This window comes from Triticum aestivum, chromosome 3A (assembly GCF_018294505.1).
Source record: "Triticum aestivum cultivar Chinese Spring chromosome 3A, IWGSC CS RefSeq v2.1, whole genome shotgun sequence".
Classification (NCBI taxonomy): Eukaryota; Viridiplantae; Streptophyta; class Magnoliopsida; order Poales; family Poaceae; genus Triticum; species Triticum aestivum.
The window spans coordinates 291,761,844-291,787,196 of record NC_057800.1 but is presented as its reverse complement, the minus strand read 5'-3'; the positions used below and the strand labels follow the sequence as shown (position 1 = coordinate 291,787,196).

Here is a 25,353-nt window from a genome sequence, read left to right as displayed (position 1 = left end):
GCTCCGGCGCGCCACCCCTCCCCGCGTGCCTCGCCGCCCGACGCCGCCACATCGCCGACTCCCGCCGCGGCCGAACCCCGCCTCCGCCGGCCACCTCGTCGCTGGTGGGAAGCCCGGCCACCGCCTGCAGCTCCGGCCGCTCCGTCCTCGCCCGCCGCCGCCGTCGTCTACAGGGTTTCCTGCGAGATCCGCCACCGCCTCGGGAAGCGTGTAAATCAGGCCAGATCTGGATCCAGTTCATCTCGCGGTTGACTTTTGCCCCGAAACCCTAACTATTGTGCTATGTTCGTCTTGCCGTAACTTTGCATCCGTAGCTCCGTTTTGGGCATATAGCATATAAAAATGTTCATCTCAGAGAGTACATCATTTCATCTCATTACATCATTTTCTTTTGAGTTCATGTTGATGCCCGAAATGCTGTTGGAAGAGTGCTATTTGAGATAATTGTTAGATCTGCTGCTCCAATTAGATATTTGTCATTTTTTCCATGATTATTGTGTGCATGATATGCCCCTGAGCTCTACATATGTTTTGTTATATGTTTTTCCATCTTTCCAGAGGTGCAACCCATGTATTTTTGCGATGTGTGTGGTGACTAGCACAAGCTTGCAAAGTGGTGCATTCGTTAATGCTGATTTCAGGGACTTAGCAATTCCACTAAGTCCTTGATCTGTTTATTTCAATATGCCATATGTTCATGTTGTTTCCTAGTGACCCTGCCTTTTTTGAGGATGATCAGTAAGGATGATTTGTTAATCTTGTAGTGATCTATTCATCCATGTCTTTGTTTGCAATTATGGAGCACCCTAGCTTGAGTCAATCGAGCTCTACTTTTACTATTTCGTGAATCTGGGCAAATTGTCTACTTGTTAGCGATTTTGCCGAGGATGTTGTAGTTGATCCCTGCATGCTATGTTATTGTTCTTGCCATGTCCAGCTTGTATAATGTGTATTCTTGATGGGTGTATGCCTAGATTGTCATGACTTGCTCTGTAGTGAGTGCATCGAGCTCGTAAACATGCCTACTTGATATCTGTTTTTGCATGCTCCAGTTTTTCACCAAGTCTGTGATCTGATTATGTTTTTGCCATGTTCACATGCTTGCAAATGTATTTTCTGATCCCTTTTGGCTCAAGGTCACTAAGGGACTTTTGTTAAGCTCTTTGAGTAGCTCCATGCCACTCTTTACTTTGCCATGTTCAGTTCTTGTAGCATATAGTTTTCATGCTCCAAAGTGTGCTACCTGATCTGAGATTCCAGACAAGTGTTGGTTTCACCAAGTCTGAAATCTGTTTACCAGATGCATTTTTGCCATGCTTGTTTGAACCTGTTAGTGAATGAATTGGCCGTAGCTCAGTGTTCATCTTTTGTTAAGCATCATGAATGGATCCCTGACATGTATTTTGATGCCATGTTTGGGTGTTGTAGCATGCTCATCTTGTTGCTTTTAGATGGCTACTTGCTGTATATCGCAGATCGGTGCCATATTTGAATTGCTTGCCATTTCCAAACCGTGACTCCGATTCCGGTGATCTTTATATCGTTTTCAAGCGAAATCATCTCACCTTTCCAGAGCAATACTTGGATTTCCAAGTTGAGGCCAGGTTCATTCATTCCTTGTCAAATCTTGCATATGCATCACATATTGCATCCCGCATATCATACCATGTTTGCATCATGTTGTTTGAGTTTGCACGTGGTTGATTGTGTCCTTGTTGCTTGTTTGTCTTGTTTGGGTAGAGCCGGGAGATGAGTTCGCTAACGAGGAGCCCGTTGAGTTTGCTTTCGAGGATCCAGTCAACTCTGACAACTTTGCAGGCAAGATGATCATACCCTCGAAATCACTACTATCTTTGCTTTGCTAGATGCTCGCTCTTTTGCTATGCCTATGCTATGATGCCTACCACTTGCTTATAATGCCTCCCAAATTGTCATGCCAAACCACTAACCCACCATGTCCTAGCAAACCGTTGATTGGCTATGTTAGCGCTTTGCTCAGCCCCTCTTATAGCGTTGCTAGTTGCAGGTGAAGATTGGAGACCGTTCCTTGTTGGAACATTATTTACTTGTTGGGATATCATTATATTATCTTGTTATCCTAATGCATCTATATACTTGGTAAAGGGTGGAAGGCTCGGCCTCTCGCCTAGTGTTTTGTTCCACTCTTGCCGCCCTAGTTTCCGTCATATCGGTATTATGTTCCCGGATTTTTGCGTTCCTTACGCGTTTGGGTTATAATGAGAACCCCTTGATAGTTCGCCTTGAATAAAGCTTTTCCAGCAATGCCCAACCTTGGTTTTACCATTTTGCCACCTAGCCTCTTTTTCCCTTGGGTTTCCGGAGCCCGAGGTTCATCTTATTTTAAACCCCCCCCCCCCCGGGCCAGTCCTCCTATGAGTGTTGGTCCACCTGTCAGCTGCCGGTGGCCACCAGGGGCAACTCTGGCCTAGCCTACCCGTACCTAAGACAATCTGAGTGTGCACTGAGAACGAGATATGTGCAGCTCCTATCGGGATTTGTCGGCACATTCGGGCGGTGTTGCTGGATTTGTTTTAACTTGTCGAAGTGTCTTGTAGAACCAGGATACCGAGTCTGATCGGAACGTCTCGGGAGGAGGTTTATTCCTTCATTGACCGTGAGAGCTTGTCATGGGCTAAGTTGGGACTCCCCTGTAGGGATTTGAACTTTCGAAAGCCGTGCCCGCGGTTATGGGCAGATGGGAATTTGTTAATGTCCGGTTGTAGATAACTTGAACCTTAACTTAATTAAAATGAATAATCGGTGTGAGTTACCATGATGGTCTCTTCTCGGCGGAGTCCGGGAAGTGAACACGGTGTTGGAGTAATGCTTGCCACAGGTTGTTCTCTAGTTATTCGTTCGCGCTTTGCCTCCTCTTCTCGCTCTCTTTTGCGAACAGGATAGCCACCATATATGCTAGTCGCTTGCTGCAGCTCCACATATTTACCTTGCCTTACCTATAAGCTTAAATAGTCTTGATCGCGAGGGTGCGAGATTGCTGAGTCCCTGTGGCTCACAGATTACTTCCAAACCAGATGCAGGGCCTGATGACTCCGTTCCAGATGACGCGCTTGAGCTCAAGTGGGAGTTTGACGAGGACTCACGCCTTACTATGTGTCTTTCCTTGATGATCAGTAGTGGTGCCCAGTTGGGGCGATCGGGACCGTGTCGCATGTTGGGTTGATCTTTTATTTTGGCGCCGTAATCGGGCCATGAGTGTTTGGATGATGTAATGCTATTTATGTACTTTGATTGACGTGGCCAGTGTAAGCCAACTATCTTTATCCCCTTTTATTATCTATATTACATGGGATGTTGTGAAGATTGCCTAACTTGCGACATTGCTTTCAATGCGGTTATGCCTCTAAGTCGTGCCTCGACACGTAGGAGTTATAGCCGCATCGAGGGCGTTACAGGCGCGCCCCTGCCCCCACCCTCGTGGGTGCCTCGGGACTCTTCTGGCCCATCTCTGATACTCCGTGGGCTTCTTCTGGTCCAAAAATAATCTCCGTGAAATTTCAGGTCAATTGGACTCCGTTTGGTTTACCTTTTCTGTGCTACTCAAAAACAAGGAAAAAAATTGGCACTGGGCTCTAGGTTAATATAAAAAGGTTAGTCCCAAAAATTATATAAAAAAGCATATAAATGCATACAAAATATCCAAGGTTGATAATAAAATAGCATGGAACAATAAAAAATTATAGATACGTTGGAGACGTATCAATATGTCTCATGATTTTAATTTCTCCAAATTTCGTAGAGAACCCCATGATAAATAATTGCCCGGTATGGATGAAATTATTGGTCTTGCTTCTATTGTCGTGCCTCCTGCTGATCCTTTAGAACTATATTTGCTAGACCATGAAAATGATATGTTTATGAATGAAATAAGGGAAATAGATGAAGTATTCTTCAATCAAGGACCTATTTTGAAACACAATTTGCATGTTGAAATCCTTGGGAAATCTCTGCCACCTAAGGGTGATCCCGTGTTTGAGCTTAAACAATTACCTAATATTCTGGAATATGCTTATCTTGATGAAAAAAAGATATATACTATTATTATTAGTGCTAACCATTAATAGCATGAAGAAAAAAATTTGAAAACTCTGAAGAAGCTCCGTGCCGCTATTGGATATACTCTTGATGATCTTAAGGGCATTAGTCCCACTCTATGTCAGCACAAAATTAAATTAGAGAACTAAACCAGTTGTTGATCACCAACGATGGTTAAATCCTAAGATGAAAGAAGTGGTAAGAAATGAAATGCTAAAGCTTCTGGAGGCAGGTATAATTTATCCTATTGCTGATAGTCAATGGGTAAGTCCTTTTCATTATGTCCCTAAGAAGGGAGGTATTATGGTTGTTCCTAATGATAAGAATGAAAGAATGGTAATTGATTTTCGCAAATTAAATAAAGCTACTAGAAAAGATCATTACCTCTTACCATTTATTGATCAAATGGTAGAAACACTATCCAAGTATACACATTTTTCTTTCTAGATGGTTATTCTGGTTTCTCTCAAATACGTGTGTCAAAAGATGATCAAGAGAAAACCACTTTTACTTGCCCATTCGGTACCTTTGCTTATAGACGTATGCCTTTTGGTTTATGCAATGCACCTCCTACCTTTCAAAGATGCATGACTGCTATATTCTCTGATTTTTGTTAAAAGATTGTTAAGGTTTGCATGGATGATTTCTCCGTTTACGGAACTTTTTTCTTGATTGCTTAAGCAACCTTGATCGAGTTTTGTAGAGATGTGAAGAAACTAATCTTCTATTGAATTGGGATAAGTGACACTTCATGGTTATTGAAGGTATTGTCTTGGGGCATAAAATTTCTGAAAGAGGTATTGAAGTTGATAAAGCCAAAGTAGATGCTATTGAAAAGATGCCATGTCCTAAAGATATCGAAGGTATAAGAAGTTTCCTAGGTCATGCAGGTTTCTATAAGAGGTTTATTAAAGACTTCTCTAAAATTTCTAGGCCTCTCACTAATCTCTTACAAAAAGATGTTCCTTTTGTTTTTGATGATGATTGTTTAGAAGCATTTGAAATACTTAAGGAAACCTTGATTTATGCTCCTATTGTTCAGCCACCTGACTGGAATTTACCCTTTGAATTATGTGTGATGCTAGTGATTATGTTGTTGGTGTTGTTCTAGGACAAAGAGTTGATAAGAAATTAAATGTTATACAGTATGCTAGTAAAACTCTACAATTATATTTTCATATCCTTATGATAATTAATACTCCTCTGATTATGCTTATGAATATGCTTTGTGAGTAGTTACGTTTGTTCCTAAGGACATGGGAGAAGTCTTGTTATAAGTAATCATGTGAATTTGGTATTCGTTCGATATTTTGATGAGATGTATGTTGTCTCTCCTCTAGTGGTGTTATGTGCACGTCGAGTACATGACACTTCACCATTATTTGGGCCTAGGGGAAGGCATTGGTAAGTAATAAGTACATGATGGGTTGCTAGAGTGACAGAAGCTTAAACCCTAGTTTATGTGTTACTTCATAAGGGGCTGATTTGGATCCATATGTTTCATGCTATGGTTAGGTTTGCATTAATACTTCTTTCGTACTTGCGGAAGCTTGTGAGAGGGGTTAATCATAAGTGGGAGGCTTGTCCAAGGAAGGGCAGCACCCAAGCACCGGTCCACCCATGTATCAAATTATCAAAGTAATGAACGCGAATCATATGAGCATGATGAAAACTAACTTGAGAACAATTCCCATGTGTCCTCGGGAGTGCTTTGCTTTATATAAGAGTTTGTCCAGGCTTGTATATTGCTACAAAAAGGATTGGGCCACCTTACTGCATCTTAGTTACTTTATTTACTCGTTACCCATTACGATTTCTCCTATCACAAAACTATCTGTTACCGATAATTTCAGTGCTTGGATAGAATACATTGTTGAAAACCACTTTTCATTTCCTTCTACTCCTCATTGGGTTCGACACTCTTACTTATCGTAAGGACTATGATAGATCCCCCATTCTTGTGAGTCATTTGCCACCTCCTGTTCTTCATCAGGAGCCCAGATCTGGAGTCCGTTTGGGGCTCCGAGAGGGGGATCTTCGATCTTCGTCATCACCAACCCTTCTCCATCGCCAATTCCATGATGCTCCCCATCGGCAGTGAGTAATTCCTTCGTAGGCTCACTGGTCGGTGAGGAGTTGGGTGAGATTCATCATGTAATCGAGTTAGTTTTGTTAGGGCTTGATCCCTAGTATCCATTATGTTTTGAGATTGATGTTGCTATGGCTTTGCCATGCTTAATGCTTGTCACTTTGGGCCCGTGTGCCATGAATTCAGATCTGAACCGTTTATTTTATCATCATTATATCTATGTTCTAGATCCAATCTTGCAAGTTATAGTCACCTACTACGTGTTATGATCTGGCAACCCCGGAGTGGCAATAGTAGGGACACTTCTCGGTGATAACCGTAGTTTGAGGAGTTGATGTATTCACTATGAGTTAATGCTTTGTTCCGGTTCTCTCTTAAAAGAAGGCCTTAATATCCCTTAGTTTCCAATAGGACCCCGCTGCCACGGGAGGGTAGGACAAAATATGTCATGCACGTTCTTTCCATAAGCCAGTATGACTATTTACGGAATACGAGCCTACATTATATTTATGAACTGGAGGTAGTGCCACATCACCCTAGATTATAACTGTTATATGATGAGTATCATCCAACGAATTCACCGATCCAATGCCTACGAATTTCTCTTATATTGTTTCTGCTGCTTCTGCTATTACTATTGCACTTGCTAAAAAATAATTACTATCACTGTTACCGTTACTATTGATGTTGCTACTACTATCAACACTATCATACTACTTTGCTATTGATCACTTGGCTGCAGATAATTAATCTCCAGGTGTGTGATTGAATTGACAACTCAACTGCTAACACTTGTAAATATTCTTTGGCCCCCCTTGTGTTGAATCAATAAATTTGGGTTGAATACTCTACCCTCGAAAACTGTTGCGATCCCCTATACTTGTGGGTTATCATGGCTTCATGGAGATTGTTCCTGGAATCCAGTTGTCGTTCCCAACTGAAATAGTACTGCCATCCCCAACACGGGAAATCAAACCAGTCCGTAAGGCCTCACGTCCCACAATAATGGCCCTCCAAGTGGCAGAAGCTGACTTGGGAACAGATGCATGCATGAAATCACTGTCCGGGAAATAGCGCCCCTTAAGAACTCTTGCACAAAGTGAGGTCGGGTTTGTCAAGAAACGCCAACAATGCTTTCCCAACATGGCAAGATTAAACTGATGAGGGTCTCAGAACCCCACCCCCACATACACTTGGTGAGGGAGTCCTGGATTAGGCGGTCTCCGGACAACCGGACTATATCCTTTGGCCGGACTGTTTGACTATGAAGATACAAGATTGAAGACTTCCTCCCGTGTCCGGATGGGACTTTCCTTAGCGTGGAAGGCAAGCTTGGCAATACGGATATGTAGATCTCCTCCCTTGTAACCGACTCTGCGTAGCCCTAGCCCCCTCCGGTGTCTATATAAACTGGAGGGTTTAGTCCGTAGGACAATAGACAATCATACCATAGGCTAGCTTCTAGGGTTTAGCCTCTACGTTCTCGTGGTAGATCAACTCTTGTAATACTCATATCATCAAGATCAATCAAGCAGGACGTAGGGTTTTACCTCCATCGAGAGGGCCCGAACCTTTGTAAACATTGTGTCCCTTGCCTCCTGTTACCATCCGCCTTAAATGCACAGTTCGGGACCCCCTACCCGAGATCCGCCGGTTTTGACACCGACACTTGGTGTTGCCAATTCTTTCCATGACACCCAGTACATTCATTTTTTATCAAGAGAGCTGCTCCAGAAAAATGAAGTCAGACTCTTGCATACTTTCTTTGTTAACAAAAGGTGCTCATTGAATAGGTAGGAATAGCTTGAACCACCGATTTCAACAAAGTCTTGCGACCAGCACATGTTAGGAACTTTTCCAACCAACCTTGCATTTTCCATGAGCTCTATCACTGATATGATCAAATGTACCACTTGTAATGCAACCCACGACAGTAGGAAGCCTGAGATACTTCTCACTGAAAGCTTCAACCCCTTAATATTTAGTGTTGCCTTCAAGACTAGCTTCAAGGAATCATGGGTATTAGTGCTGAAATATATAGAGCTTTTATCCCAATTGATATACTGACCTGAAGCATCTCCATAAATTCACAAAATTTCATTTAACCAAAGTGCACTTGGATTACTTGCATTAATGAAGATTAAACTATCATCAACAACTAATAAATGGGTGACCAGGGTGATATGTAACTCACTCTTAAGCCCCTATCAATAGTTCCACCATTGTAAAACTTTAGCAATGAGGAAAAACCTTATGCACAAAGAAGAAATAAATAGGTCAGACTGGGTCGCCTTATCCGAAGCCCCTGGTTGGTGTGAAGTATGGAAGTCGCTCACCATTGACCCGTACAGAAAACGAACCGATGAAACACATTTTATAATTAGTCTGACAAAGTGTATACTGAAACCCAACTTGGTCAATATTGCTTTGAGGTAATGCCACTCGACATGGTCGTAAGCCTTCATCATATCCAGCTTGACCGCACAAGAATAATTTTTCCCTTTCTTCCTCCTCTTCCTTGTATGCACACTTTCATATGCAACTAAAATATTACCTGTAATAAGTCGGATAGGAACAAAAGCACTCTGTTCTTCGCTGACAATTTCATCCATAATGCCTCTCATACGATTAGTAACAGCTTCAGCAGTTATCTTGTACAGTACCGGGTGTAACACCCGGATAATTAAGCTACAGTATTCCCACGCTAGTGGTTCCATGTCATCACTTTTACTGTTGCTAATCTCACCTTGGTTCAAAACCAGTTCAATTTGAAATTTAAAATAAAAGCCTAACAATTAAAGTTTTCAAATGTCAAAACTAAAAAGTACAAATTATGGAAAATAAATCATAGATAATTATGGTGGAGAAATCATTTTTTATTAAATACTTAAATGCACTAAAATATTTAAAACATCAGTTAGAACAATTAATTAAATGACTTTTATAATTTATAAAATATTAAAATACTTTATTTAGGAGTAAATATTAATACGGTAGTAGTATACTTATAAATACTAATTTAGGAACTAATTTATATTTCCTAAAACTATAATAAATAGAAAATAATATAAGAACAGATAAGACAGAAAAATAAGTAAAAGGAAAAAAAGGAAAACCTCAAAAAAACATAAAAACAAAGCCCCCCTCCCCTGGGCCAAGTGGCCCAGCTATGCCCCCATAGGCCGGCCCACTCCCCACATCGCCCACTCCTCTGTTCACAGAGGGGGTCATGGGCAGAGCCGATGCCCGCCACGGCACTGGCCGACGCCATGGCGGCCATCTCACAGGCGACCCCGGCGCCCCTCTCTAACCCTAGCCGGAACACGCACTCCCACTCACTACTAGAAATCCACATTTTACCAAGGGCCATATACCCTAGGTGAAATGCAAAAAACCATAGGGAAAGACTTTACCTAGAGCTTGCCCTAGGTAAAGAACCCTAGCTGTAGTATAGTCAGGAAAGATCTCATTCCCTAGAGTGCATGAGGAAGCCCTAGGGAAACCATCTTTACTTAGGGGCACAAACCCTAGGGAAAGATTATAAGGTCCATCTAAATTGTGCCACCCCGCAACTTTCCTTAGAGTTCTTTCCCTACCAGATGTTTGAATAATACCCTAGGGATACATCATATTCGTATCTTCCCTGTACAAATATGCAATTTGAATATAAATTCATATCAACCATAATTCGAATAATTAAATCAGAACAAAATTTCAAATTTGTAAATCACATCCAAAATTCATCATACACCACATCAGATTCATAATCAATGAACACATACATCAGATATGTAGTAAACTAAAGGCCAAATTCAAAAAATAAGCTATGACAAGTTAGTCGTTGCAACTAGAACACCATGACCAACATGTACAAGCATTGTTGGTCACGGCGAGTATCAAATAAACTTGTTACAACATGCTATCTATACATGCACCCGACATCATTAACTATCAAGAGGTTCACTTCCAACGAGTGACAAGTTGAGGTAGTTCCAGATGCATTATCAATAAAAATCAAAACATCCCTGCAACACCAGTGTCAGCCTCCAGAATCAAATCTTGTGGAGAAGCATCCAGAGTGACATTATGGTCCTGAAATTATGATGACAAGCAGTTTAGCACGTAGTTATAAGGTGGGTATTCTGGTAGAATTTTGGAAGCATAATTATAATGTGCACAATATGGACAGGACAAGAGAATGCAATCCCTCCCCACAGCACACATAGCCCTGGCAATAATATGATCATGCTTCGCACCGAAGCAGCAGAACCATACATACCAGCACACATAAAGATTTTCTCATCGCAAAAGCAGGCATTTGAACATCAGAATTGCAGGAACATACAAAGTTTGTATAATCTGAAGTTAATTTCAGAAAAGTTACATGATCTGCATGTTGCCAAGCACACAAATTTAGTGGTTCTTGGCTCTTTTCAAGGATCTGCAAGACAAGGTCCCGGTTGTGAAAACATACATGTGCATGCTCATGTAAATCAACTTGTTAGCCGTGTCTCAAATAGATTTATTACGTACATGGCCAGTTAAGCGATGTGTTGTGTACACACTACTCAGATCATGCTTACTCTATTCTACAGGAAAAACGAAGCAAAGGAAAGGATTGCTCTATGGATTAGTGTTCCCCTAGTTATGTAAAGCTTCAGCTGAATTTGAGCCGCAGAAAATAGCAGAAGAAACTAATCAATCAAAATACACTAACTCTATTGATGTGGTTGTCATAGCTCCCAATTACAATAATAGAGGTAAAATAATTTGCTCATATTTCATTGGATGTTGATTTTATGAATGGAAACGAATTTAAGCAAATCATCACTCTAAAATCTATAACTCGCTGAAGGAAAATGGTCTTACATCCATGCAAGAGCTCTCCCCCGATGAGATGCATGTACATATGCTGGTGAATCTGTATCCCAAGTTGATGTTGCTTCTCCAAGCTAGAAACACCAACTCGGTACCTTTAAATCACAAAAACATTTAGTCAGGAAATATGTTTTAAGTTAACAAATATGTTTTAAGTTAACAAAATGGGATCATTAGAAGGAAGATTGTTCCAGTAACCATCGCAATTTCCCTGAAAAGATAGGATATAGAATACCTATCAAAAACTTTGGTTGCATTGCCCACACAAACAATCAACAATCTAGTTGACATAGGATCCAAAGTACTAGCATGCAACGGCAGAGCTTCACAGGGGCGAACCTGGGCGGTAGCCTCGCAGCGAAAATGAAAAAAAATTAGTACCAGGTAGTAGTACTGCAAACTACAACCCATAAGGCACAGTTATCACATCCTTCTCACGCTCTGCATAGGAGACAAACAAGCAGTGAACCAATGGTCACTACAAAAAAAGACACATCCGTGACATTTTGGGCCGAACGAAATTTTTTTCTAACATACATATGACACTTCTATGACGATAATTGTGACAAAACCTGGTATCATCATAGATGTAGTGGGCTCCTACTTCTATGACAAAAAATCATGACAGAAAATGGGCTTTTCGTCCTGGGCGGGCCGTAGACGCAGCTGCATGACATTCTTTGGGCCGTCCATGACAGAAAAAACCATGGTAGAAGCGAGGGGGAGGAAAATTTCGGGGAGTTCCCGGTTACGGTGGGAGGTCGAGGGCCGAGCGATGCGCGTTTCTCTCGTACACGTACGCGCGTGTGTGCGAGGCGTTGGCTCTAACTGAACCTGAGCGAGGCGTTGGGCTCTAACTGAACCTGAGCAATTGCACTGCAGGATACTCGTTACTGAACCTGAGCGATCGATCGATGGCTGTTAACTGAAACCGATCGAGCGATTCCTTCGCTACTGCTGCTAACTGAAGCCGATCGATGCTTCCTCGGGATGAACAGTGAGCGTTGCGCGGGGGGCGGGGGGTGGGGGTTGGATGAACAGTTCCCGGGGGGGGTGGATGAACAGGACCCCGTGGTGTTGCCTCCGGATGAACAGGACGCCGATCGATCGAGCCGGTTGGGGCTAGATGAACAGGACCCCGTGGAGGGCTGGATGAACAGGACCACCCCATGGAGGGCAGGATGAACAGTAGATGGTGGTGGGCAGGATGGACAGTAGCCCGTGGAGGGGTGGTTGAACAGGAGCCCGTGGAGAGGGCTGGTTGAACAGTAGCCGGTGGAGTAGCGCGTGGTGGAGGCTGGATGAACAGGAGCTCGTGGATGAACAGTCGCAGGTGGAGGCTGGAGGAGGTCGACGGTGGATGAACAGTAGCTCGTGGAGGCTGGAGGGGGTCGACGGTGGAGATGAACAGTATCCTGTGGAGTCCCGTTTTGCGGTACGCCACACCCCTCCTGATAAACAGGACCCCCGTTTCGACCGTAGCGCTCCAACGCAAGTCCGTTTCCTCCGTTTTGTGGTATGCCACACCCCTCCCGATCAACAAGACCCTCGTTTCGACCATAGGAGGTCCGTTTCCTCCGTTTTGCGGTATGCCAGACCCCTCCCGATCAACAAGATCCTGTTTCGAACGTGGCTGGTCGAACACAAGGCCGTTTCCTCCGTTCTGCGGTACGCTGGGCCTCGTTTCCATCGCCTGTTCCGTCCAAGCCCTCTCGATGAACACGACGCATTCCGTTGCCTCCAGATGAACACGACGCATTCCGTTGCCTCCCCATGAACACGACGATGACGTTGTTTCTCCGTTCCGACCCAGCCATGTACACAAGCCCTAGCCGTACGTATGCGCGAGTAGGCGTTCGAGACCCCGCCCGTATGTACACATACATGGCCGTATTTTCTTTCTTGCACCCTAGCCGCTGTACGTACGTGTAAATGCTACGTGCGTGCCTCTACTACGACACATGCGCGCCTCTACATCGACCAGTATGTACATACACGTTCGCGACCAGAATGACAATGCTACGTACGCTTCAACCAGGTGGGTCCCGACTGTCAGGCACTTCCTTGCCTGCGAAGATGTAGCTGGTGGGTCCCAGCAGTCAAGGGGAAACGTTTTTTCGCGAAATACTATGGCCCGTCCAGTGGGTCCCGTTGTTAGGCGGAGGAATAATTATTTTGCACGTAATAAGGAGGCACTTCCTTGCTGCGGCCGTGGACCGAGCTATCAGCCTCTCCACGTACAGTCCACGTCCGATGGAAGCTGTTCCTTGACCATGTTGACCACGCCGCACCGAGAGCTCCAGGGCGATGGACAACGGTGAGGCCTGGGAAGGGGACGACGCGGAGCCAGGGAAGACGCGGCAGTGGATGACGCGTAGAGGAGTACAAGGGTTCACTGGTCGCCACAGAATAACAGGGGGTATGGGTGAGTAGAGGGATGGCCTGGCCAGCGGTGGGAGTAGTAGGGGGCGGTGAGGCCTTCGGCGCATCGCAGCCAGCCACGAGGCACGACCGGCGCTGGTTTGGGCGGCTGGAGTAAGAAGACCAGAGGTTGAAGAAGCACTACGGCCTTTGGATGGACATCGTACGGTCACTGGAGCTAGAATCGTGCATATTGACTAAGTTGACAAAGCCCTCCATACCCGTCAACTTAATAGGCCCACAAGTCAGCCTCCCACCAAGGTGGGTCCCGGCTAGCAGGGGGGTATTCATTTTTTGGAGCGTAATAAGGAGGCACTTCCTTGCGTGCGAAGATATAGCTGGTGGGTCCGAGCTGTCAGCGGCGGTAACATTTTTTCGCGAAATACAGATGCCCTTTTGGTGGGTCCCTAATGTCAAGGGAGGAATCATTATTTTGCGCGTAATAAGGAGGCATTTCCTTGCGTGCAGCCATGGACCCAGCTGTCGGCCTCTCCATGTACAGTCCACTTCAGATGCATATCGGTCGTTGACCATGTTGACCAGGCCGCGCCGAGAGCACTAGGGCGGTGGACGATGGCGAGGCCTAGGAAGGGGACGACACAGAGGCAGGGAAGACTCGGCAGTTGTTTCCCATGCAGAGGGGAGTACATCAAACCGGCGATGGGAGTACGGTCGGGCGGTGAGGCCTGTGCGGCAGCACAGCCGGCCACGAGGAGGAGGTAGCAGGTAGTCCCGCCGGTGCTTGTTTGAGCGGCTGGAGCAGGAAGAGCAGAGATTGAAGAAGCACGACGGCCGTTGGATGGACATCCAACAGTCAGTGTTTGTGCGTCAACCTTTTTTTTAGGAAAGCCTCAAATCTGTGGAAAACAGCATACATCCCATCTGCCATTATTTCTAATAATTTACGGCCCATTTGCTAATTCTTAAGGTTTTTTGGAGCCCATATTCTTTTTGTTAGCATTACATCCCATATTGTGGCCACGGTTAAAAAATTAACGAAATTTTGCATATTTCGGTGCGGTCTGAACTGTTTTTAATTCCAAAATTTCGACTCACATTCAAACTGATTTTAAAAATAAAATTATACCAATATAAAATCCAACAAATTCTCCACGCACAAAAATTAATGTAATTTAAAATCTCGAAATGAAAAAAAAGATATTTTAAACTAATTGTCGGTTTGATGTGTTTTAAAAATGTACAGCCCATTTCTCATTACTGATGGGCCATTTTCTCGGCCAGCCGAATGAAGCTCTCCTCGTCTTGAAAGATTTGCGGCCCAACAGGCATGACAAAGCGACTTACTTGGAAAATCACATAAAAAGTGGGTTGTGGCCGTGGACCCAGCTGTCAGCCTCTCCACGTACAATACTCCTCCGATGGAAGTAGGTCGTTGACCACATTGACCACGCTGCGCCGAGAGCACCAAGGCGGTGGATGACGGCGAGGCCTAGGAAGGGGACGACGCGGAGCCGGGGAAGACGCTGAAATGGATGCCCACGCGGAGAGGAGTACGAGGGTTCATTGGTTCGGCTGTGACGTGAGGCTGTCGTCGTCGCAGAATAACAGGGGGTGTGGGTGAGTAGAGGGATAGCATGGGCCAGCGATGGGAGTAGTAGGGGGCGGTGAGGCCTCCGCAGCATCACAGCCGACCATGAGAGGCAGGAACACGCGGCACGACCGCCGCAGCTTTGGGCGGCTGGAGCAAGAAGACCAGAGGTTGAAGAAGCACTACGGCCGTTGGATGGACATTGTACGGTCACTGGAGCTAGAATCGTTTATATTGACTAAGTTGACAAAGCCCTCCATCCTCGTCAACGTAGTAGGGCCACAAGTCAGCCTCACACCAGGTTGGGTCCCAGCTAGCAGGGGAGTATTCATTTTTCTGTGCGCAATAAGGAGGCACTTCCGGTGTGTCCGAGCTGACAGGAGGGGAACGTTTTTTCGCAAAATATTGTGGTCCGTCCGGTGGGTCCCAGCAGTCAGGGGCAAACCTTTTTTCACGAAATATGGTGGCCCGTCCGGTGGGTCCCAGCAGTCAGGGGGAAACATTTTTTTCGCGAAATACCGGTGGCCCGTCCGGTGGGTCCCTGCTGTCAGGTGGAGGAATAATTATTTTTGCGCGTAATAAGCAGGCACTTCCTTGCGGCTGCCGTGGACCCAGCTGTCAGCCTCTACACATACAGTACTCTTCTGATGGAAGTCGGTCGTTGACCACATTGACCACGCCGCGCTGAGAGCACCACGGCGATGGACGACGGCGAGGCCTAGGAAGGGGACGACGCGGAGCCGGGGAAGACGCGGCAGTGGATGCCCACGCGGAGAGGAGTACGAGGGTTCACTGGTTCGGCTGCGGTGTGAGGGTGTCGTCACCGTAGAATAACAGGGGGAGTGGGTGAGTGAAGGGATGGCCTGGCCAGCAGTGGGAGTAGTATGGGGACGGTGACGCCTCCACGACAGCACAGCCGGCCACGGGAGTCAGGAGCATGCGGCACGACCGGCGCTGCTTTGGGCGACTGGGGCAAGAAGACCAGAGTTTGATGTCAGGAACCTGATTCTAAGTCACACCGATCTAGCCTGTAACACCTCATATCACTTTGCGGCCTCACGCACGGTATTCCCACGGGTGTCGCCTTACCATGGCCCGGGCCCATTTGCGCCTTTTGTCTCACGTATATGATAGTGTCGCTAGCATCAATATGACAGAGAACCCGAGCCAACATGACTAGTCGTGAACCCAAAGTGGCACTAACTTACGGGGACAGGCATACATGAATCAACATCGAGCATGTCGGTCAGCAGCGTGTGAATCCGGCCTGTAGCACTGGGCTAACAGGCCTCCAGGAACCCGGGCTGTAGCAGCCTAGGCAGGACTCCGGATGTCACTGCGTGACATTTCCTCGAAAGGATAGACACGGGAATGAAGTGAATCACATGTCGGCCAGTCAAGTGTTCCGGAGCAGTAGTGCTGGGCTAGCAGGACTCCGGTGAACCGGGCTATAGAGGACTACTATGGCTCATGGAAGCACAAGACTACATTTCCCCATAAGAGAGGCTACCAAGGATAAACAACTAGGTTGTCGAATCCCACACATACCAAGCATTTCAATCATAAACACAATATGTGTAAATACAACATGGCATCACAACATAACTCTATGACTCAAAGTATTTATTCATTAGGCTCTGAGGAGCGAGATATTACAAACATGGGTCTCATGACCCAACATACAGAGCATACAAGCAACAAGCACATGCGGAAGCTTAACTTGTCTGAGTATAGACAACTACAACTGAAGAAGGCTGAGAAGCCTGACTATCTACAAGACCCTCCCAAGGTACAAGATCGTAGCTGAGGTAACAAGCTAAACGTCGAAGTCCACGCGGAACTACTAGCGAGACTGAAATCTCTCTGCAAAAACATAAATTAAGCAAACGTGAGTACAAATGTACTCAGCAAGACTTACATCAGAACTAACTACATATGCATCATTATCAACGAAGGGATGGTGGATTTCAACTGCAGCAAGCCAGCTTTGACTCAGTGGCTAACCTGAACTACGACTGCAAGCAACTTTTTTGAGGTGGCGCACACGAGTCCACATATTCACCATATCAATACACCACTATGGATCCGCTCCCGTCTTCCCACGAGAACGCCATCCATAGCACTCACGCTTATCTTGCGCATTTTAGAGTATCCACTTTCACTTGTCTATGAACTATGCAAGGGGTCCAAGTTTCCATATCCGAGGAATTCGGCTATTCGAATAGTTAGTGATAACACTGCAGGGGTTACTTCTTCACACACGCTCTCTCCACTTATCGCCCTGTACACGTCATGTACCTCGGCATCCTTCAAGCGGAAGCCGGGCGAGGGTGTCGGCCATGACCTGACTAACCACCCAAGTCTCTCGTCCAGGTTTATCGCCTATTCGGGTTCCATACGCAAGGAGATCTGGCTGGGGTGTCGCCCACGGCCCCAAACGATGTGTGCAGGGTTTCCAAGCCCACAATTCGGGTGCAACTTGGTACACCGTGCCACTGTGCCTAGTCTGTCGCAAGCCCACATGTACCGGGTGCCACTTGGTAGACTACTAACACTACCTAGAAACACCAGAAACTAGTTGCAACTCCTGGACAGAGATCGAGTTGATTAATAAGCCGAGAGGGGACGAGTTACCAGAACCCAATGTGTGGTAGTAACTGTTCATGGATCACAAACACAGAACTCAGTTCCTGAGAACGGCTGCAATGAGACAACACACCATGTACTCCTACATGGCCTCTCACCGCTACCTTTACCAAATCGTGTTCACACACTTAGCTCTCAACGGTAGGACATGTTCACCATGTTCCAATTCATTCCCAATGAATCAGACCGGACTCAACTCTAAGCAGTAGCAGGCATGACAACAAGCATGAATAAGTAGGCACATCAGGGCTCAAACAACTCCTACTCATGCTAGTGGGTTTCATCTATTTTATTGTGGCAATGATAGGTCATGCAGAGGAAAGGGGTTCAACTACCGCAACATGTAACAGTTGAATCATTGTTGTCCTAATGCAGTAAAAAGAGCAAGAGCAAGAGAGTGGGATTGTATCGAAATGAACAAGTGGATTTTGCTTGCCTGGCACTTTTGAAGATATCATTGGGTCTTCATCAGTGTCAACGATCACAGCGTCGGTACAATGTCTATCGAGAGGGGACAACCACCGGAAACAGAGAAGGAACACAATCAATGCAATGCACAACATGATGCATGATAATGTCATGGCAATATGTTGTTGATTGAGCTAATGCAACTAGCAACACAATTAAATGAAGTTGGTTTGAACCCAAAGTTCAAATTCAAACTCCACATGTGGTTATTTAAATGTCATTCATTTGATTTGTCCTAAACAGTGGCCTTAAGTTGTTCTAACATGCATGAAAATGGTACAGATGGATAGATTGGATTTTCTGATAATATTTCATATATAATTTATTTAATTCTGAGCTACGGTTGATTTTATATGATTTTTAGAAGTTTTAAACATTTTCTGAATATAAATAAATCATTTAGATTTATTTAAAATCTAGAAAAACATTACTGCGTCAGCATGATGTCGGCGTGACATCATCAGGTCAACAGGGGCTGACCATGGTCAAACCTGACCCGTGGGTCCCACACGTCAGTCTCACAGTGCTGGCTCGAGTCACAAACAGCTGGGATCGGTCAAAAGCCATGTCAGCAAAGTCAATGCTGACAAGTGGGTCCCACTGGGTTATGAACTAATCTAAATAGAAATTAAATTAACCTAAACAGGCACGTGGCCCCACATGGCAGTGGCTCTAGGGTGTTTAGCCAGGTCATTAGTGGGAACTAAACTAGCGCCACGTCAGCAAAACGCCGGCGACCAAACGCACGGCGGTGGCACGCCGGAGTTGCTCGGAACGGTGCTACAGAGCACCGTTTCGCGCGTGGTTTGCGGCTACAGCGAGCTGGGGGTGTGGCGCATCTTCTGGGGCAATCGTCAAGAGCTGGGGTGGCCTATAGAGACGGCAGCGACGATGGAGGCGGCGGCCGAAGTTCGGCCTCCAGCGGGCGCAGCGTTGCAGCTGGCTAGCGAGGGACTCTAGGCAGCACAGAGCGACTAGGGGAGCTCGGCGACGACGCGGCCGTCGGCCATGGCGGACGGCGGCGCGGGAGCTCGGTGTGCAACAGCTATGGGACGAGCTAGAGCTTGGAGGTAGGGGTAAAAGTAGAGGAGCTCACGGCGATGCGGCAGGGTAGGTTAGCGGCCTCGGGGACGCTCTGGACGAGGCGAATTGACGGAGTCGATCTCCAGGCACCGGAGGTGAAGACGACGATGCTCTGGTCAACTGGGGCCTCTTCTGGTCGCGTGCGTCGGGTGTGTTGCCCCACGGGGTCGTGGCGGAGCTTGGGGAAGCGAAGAGGGAGCGAGGGAGTGGTTGTGGCCGTGGTGGAGCTCGTCAGTGGCGGCGGCGCGGTTTGGTGAGGTGGGGAACAGCGAGGGAGAGGGAACCAGAGGAGGGGATTGGTGCGGGGCTTCGTCCACGTCTCCTGGGCGTCGCGAGAAGGCCACGGGGGCGTGAGGCAGGCAGGGAGGAGGTGGCGGCCTCAACGCACACCATGCCCGCCTTCGCCTCTGCCTACTAGCAGAGGTTGAGGACGACTAGCGAGTCACCAGGTGGGCTTGGCCGGCTAGAGGAGTTGGGCCAGGTAAGTGGCTGCCAGGTAAACTCTCTCTCTCTCTCTCTTCTATTTTGTTTGTTTCTGCTTTCTATTTTTCCGTAATTGTTTTGACTTAAGTAAAATGCTAAGGCATTTTCAAAAACCCTGAAAATAATTGTGGGCACTTTTGAAAATATTTCCAATAGCCCTCAACCACTTTCAGAATTATTTGGGCATTTTAATTATTTATAGCAATTAAATGCCCAAATTCAAATAATTTATGAATTCATTCAAAAATCCAAAGTGACCTAGGAAAATGTGCACCATTTTTGGCAGAGGTTCTAGATCAATTCAAAAATGATGAACTTTTCCAAAGGAATTTTGGGTTCATTGAAAATGATTTTTTTATTTGAACCTAGTTGGATTCATCTGTGCTAGGGTTTCAACAGTCCCCAATTAAAATTCATGAAATTTAAACATGATGCACACATGACTAGCTAGTCTAGGTCAAGGTAAAGGTAGGGATGTGACAGTTGAAGAAGCACTACGGCCGTTGGATGGACATCGTTGACCACGCCGCGTCGAGAGCACCTGGGCGGTGGACGACGGTGAGGCCTGCGAAGGGAACGACACGGAGCCGGGGAAGACACGGCAGTGGCTGCCCACACGGTGGAGAGTACGAGGGTTGACTGGTTCGGCTGCCGTCGCCTGAAAATAACAGGAGGTGTGGGTGAGTAGAGGGATAGACAGGCCAGGGATGCGAGTATGATGGGGCCGTGAGGCCTTCCCGGCAGCACTACCGGCCACGGGAGGCGGGAGCAGGCGGTTCTGACGGCGCTGGTTTAGGCGGCTGGGGCAGGAAGATCAGAGACTGAAGAAGCACGATTGCCATTAGATTGACATCTAATGGTCTAACGCTGGTAGAGTTGATTGTTGAATAAGTTTCTTTTTTGAGAAACCTTGTGTACGCATGAACTTAGTAGGCCCACAAATCAGCCTCCAAATCTGTGGCAGACAACATAAAGCCCATTTCCTATTTTTTATAATTTGCAGCCCATTTGCTAATTCTTAAGTAATTTATTACAGCCCATTTTCTGCCCAGGACCACGGTCAAAAAGTCCAACCTTATTTTGCATATTTCGGTGGAGTCCGAACTGTTGTAATCCTGAAAGGATAAACATTTTTTAAGAACTTATTGATTTGCCAAAAAAATTGTTTTGTTTTTGTAAGCAAATAAAACATGGGACGATTTAGTTGGTTTAAGGGAAAACCAGTAGTAAAAAAATCAGCACTGGGTGGGAAAAAACAACAAGAATAAGGATGTAAATATGAAAAGGGAATTTTACGTGTTTTCAATATAATGATACGTGTATATGAACTAGTAAATCTATAGGTAGAGATTAGAAAACGGATGTAGGTTCAAGATGAAAATAGAACTGGGCTGTGTGTTTGATTCAGTAAAAAAACTGCCTGCGGATGTTGTAAGACAAAATATAACTAACGCTGGCGAGCGAAGAAGTTTCTCCTCGTGTGGCCGAGCAGTGAGCGGGGGGATATGGTACGCGCGAGCTACCAAGGAAGATGGCGCGGGCAGGCGAGCAGTGAGCAGGGGTAAATGATGTGCGGCCGACGATGGGGAAGAGACGAGGAAGAAGAAGAGAGCAGGAAGAAGAGTGGAAGACGGGGAAGAAAGTGCATTCAATCTCAATTCTACTACTCCCTCCGTCTAGGTGTGTAAGTCACCTTGAAAACCAAATAATCCCAAAACACTTAGGCACCGTACATTAACTCCCTTCTCGTTTTTTGTTTTCTGGCATATCAACCAATAAGATATGTGGGTTGTGCATGCTTTCAATGACTTGAGACTACCAAACATAACCGACTGATTTAGTAACACCAACACGCTGGTTCAGCTTATTAATTACGTGTCCCATCTACTGCAGTGTGTATTGTCACTTCACTGCGAAGACTAGTTGAATAGTTCTCTCTGACCGAGATGGGGAATAAATGGATCGCGAGGACTTCCTTTCTACAGTATCCCTATGCCTCTACGCTCACTTCGCTCATTTTTCTCCGTACCTAGTCACTTGTTAAAATCTATAGCCAAATGGACATGTCAATGGGAGCGTGTAAGCCCCATGCATGCATGCATGCATGCATGCATGCAACATGCAACACTCACACATACACATCGACGCACGCAATACTCACGCACCCATGCGGCACACAACACACGACGCAACACACACGCTCACGCTCAAGTGCTCAACCTACTCCCTACGTCCGTGAAAGACTGTACATTTAGAGATTTACACATTGACTATGGCATAATTAACGCCCAAAAGTAGCAGACTTATGTGTGCATGCGACCATTGAGATAAGAAGATTAAATGAAGGCCGTTGCATGCTGTAATTAAGGATAGACATGTAGCCTATACCTGTAGCACAAGTTGGTGCATTAGTCAATCAATATCGATTTAGATTAAAGGCTAAACACATTGGAAATGTAGATGTACATCATGTAGTACACTCTTTGTTGGAAGACCGAGGGAAGACACGTGCATGCACTCACATACACAGCCAGGGTGGTTCGCGCGCAAGGGTTGGACTCATGTCGCGCATGCAAAAAGTTTTGTTTAACTGATTTCTTTGCTCTGCCAACTGACAGGTGGGACCCAGAAACCAGGTGAAAATTTAACCAGTCAACAAAGTGCCATGTCGACTATGTGGCCGGTCAGTAGGGTGCAATACGGTGCTCTACGATGAGCTAGTGATCGCATAATCGCCGCAAAACTATATATAGTGACCGTAAAGAGCGTACTGTTACATACGTTGACCGCCGGTGTATTTTTCTCATTTCAAATTAAGCCATATTAATCGGAAACGACGCAGTATGGACTACTACTACTAGTACTAGTGCTGCTTTGATGTGTCCCGTCAACTCGCCGAACAAGGAGAAGTTTGCTTACTATGCCTCTCCCTCGCCCACGCGCGCGGTGGTTCGCAAGACGAGGAGAGGGTTTTGACTACAGCACCCTCTCCCGCTCCCTCGCCCTCACCTCTCCCTCGCGGTGGACGTGCAGCAGTTCAACCAGTGTCAGATTGCCAGAAGCATATTATACTGTAGTATCATCATTGTTGGACCTTCCGAAGAGGCGAAGAGCCAAGTGCAAGGTTCACACGAGTACGGACTGTTGAACCTCCCGAAGAGGCAAAGAGCCAAGCGCAAGGTTTTATAGGAGTTGTCGTCCTAGTAGGAGTGTACTAGTACAACTATAGAGAACAATGCTACTGTATGATGCCGCCACGTCACGTATATCCAAAGTTGTGCAACCTTTTTTCTCAAAGAGCGTGTTGGATCCCGTGCAACAACCACACAAGTTGCACGTACACATAACACATTTACTAGTAATAAATTCTAAAGGACAAATGACAGTATGCCACACAAGTTCATCTCCAACTCATGTGATAAATTTGTGCACGACTACATACACGTTATAGATGGGCTACATGTCCTCCTCCAGGTTCCAGTCCCAGGTGTTCTTCATGGATGGCATGATCCATAGCGGTGGGCAACGGGAATCATTGTCGCAGCTTTCTAGTCCGGTTCCACACAATGGAGACTCATCCAAGCTGAAGGGCATAAATCAGGGATAGCGTGTCCCAGCATGTCGTTCATCCGGCTGTGCGCACTGAAGACACAACCATGCTTCATGAACGGCAGGCCTTCCGTGTCATGCACGGAAGGTGGCATCCGCTTCACAATGGGGTAGATGCCCCCGATGAAGAGCGAGTACTCTCCAAGAGTGTTCGTCGGCACCCATGTAGCATCAGGGGGGTCGAACTCGGCGCCGTTCATCTGGTACACGCGGCATCCCAGATCTGGAGACATGGTGACGTACATAGTCAAGGTCCATGCATAATAATGTTGTGCTCAAATGTGGTGGTCAGTAATACTGTGCAGCAAATAGTACTACTCTGGTATAGAGGAAGTAAAATAACCGGCTTATTATATATAGCCACTCTTGGCTACATGGATGAGATAGTAAGACATGGAAAAACAAAAATGGTGGCAGCTAGTGGGTTCAAGTCTTCAATGGCCTAGCTAGCTATACGCGTCCTCTGTGGTAAAAAGTACTCCTACTAGTACTACAAAGTATACTACTAGTACAACAATGAAAGAGAAGGCGAGAGGGTTAAAAAATGGAATACCTGGGTAGATGGTGACGGTCCGATCGTGGTAGATTACTGTTGCACATCAGTGGTACCATGGGTAACGAATGCTAAGATAGTTGATCCCAATATGCCAAAGTCATCTACAAAGTTCCAGGTGTTAGACCGAATCGCGGATGCAAATGCACATCCAAGATCGGCGATCTTATTTTAATCGGGGGATGACTGGTCCCTGCAAAATAATGGAGTACCATTAGGGATGCAAATGATGGTTTGTGCATTCCGTTTGTAATCTCCCGTACCGTAGGATGTCAACCAGATGAAACAAGTCCCCTGGCTTGTCACCGCGAAGATGCGGCCTAGATGGCGCACGGCGTCTTCGAACATGTAGGGGTACAAATCTGCCGCCACCAACATGCGCCAGCCTCTGCCGTTACTGCCTCCTGCATTGATGGCAATCCTTATCTCGAACACCGCGATGAGATAGTAATCGTCGTAGCCGCGTCGCTTTGTCGGTGGGTCCACAATTGCTATCTTCTTCAATCTCATGTAGGCATCATCATACGTATTCTTGCCCAGCCAGTCCGGAAGGCCGATCCCAATGGTGGAGAAGGGGTCTGCCGGAACGGCCGCACTGTTGTGGATGTTGTGCAAAATGATGGTGGTATACGGTCGGAGGTATGCTAGCCAATCTTCGTTGGCACCGACCCAGACCTATATATAAGACGGTGGGCAGCGGAGAAATTACGCGAAGGAAATGGAATAACTATGTACTACATGATCAAACTCCATTACTGGCCTGCTCATCGGACAAAATCTAACTACCTCTCAACGTCAGCAACTCTAGTGGAGTCAATGTGCAACCATGGCCAGGGAGCAGTGGACTGTTTGTAGGATTGTCCCATAGAAGAACCTTCTCCTCAAGGATGCATGGAAGACCAACAAGCATGCCCTGTTTAAGCAGCATCTTGAAAAAGTTGGTCCAGGAAGCATCGAGTCTTGCGACGGTGAGGACGTCGGAGCAGCGTGCGATTTCTCCCACAGGATTGTCGTCCAAGGTCTCCCAGCCCCGACGAGGAGGAGAACCGCCTGGTGAATCCATGGGAGCAGCGACAAACTGCCTTCTCTTCGGGGGGAGGGGAACTAGCAAGGAGGAGATAAGAGCGTAGTAACCGCACGGCCTCGTCCCTTCCAACTGTAGATCGTTCCTCAGCGAAGGGGTGAGGCTATTATTTACTACTAGTACTCCCTTCGATTCTTTTTACTCTATGCATAAGAGCAGACCCGGATACCAAGGCAGGGGCTCGCTGCATGCTTTCTGGACGGAAATACCCCTGGCGCATGGATGGGAGGAGTTACAGCTATAAATGCCCCATGCGGCCCATTGGCTATCCGCCCGCGTTCTCCTCTCTTTGCATGCTGCATGGATGTCTCCCTCTCTCTCTCACATGACTGCATGCGGTGGCGCTGGCCTATGAGAAGCTCGCGTGGAGATAGCAATCTTCTCTCCAGAAATGATTTTTTTGAAAGAAAGGGATT

General features: G+C 46.3%; 1 protein-coding gene across 5 annotated transcripts in view; it reads right to left on the bottom strand.

Moving 5' to 3' along the window:
• Positions 1–9,906: 9,906 nt before the first annotated feature.
• LOC123061199 (mucin-7) overlaps positions 9,907–25,353 on the bottom strand; it is a 30,950-nt gene continuing 15,503 nt past the window's right edge. For 2 of the 5 annotated variants that reach the window (XR_006428678.1, XR_006428680.1), the window contains 2 exons: positions 11,033–11,136; positions 9,907–10,255 (listed from right to left, as the gene is read on the bottom strand). The gene's annotated coding sequence lies outside the window, so the exon portion shown is untranslated. Of the gene's footprint in view, positions 10,256–11,032; positions 11,137–11,276; positions 11,703–18,089; positions 18,159–23,853; positions 23,955–25,353 lie in introns of those variants that run through there. The other 3 variants (XR_006428681.1, XR_006428679.1, XR_006428682.1) reach the window with 3 other exon arrangements.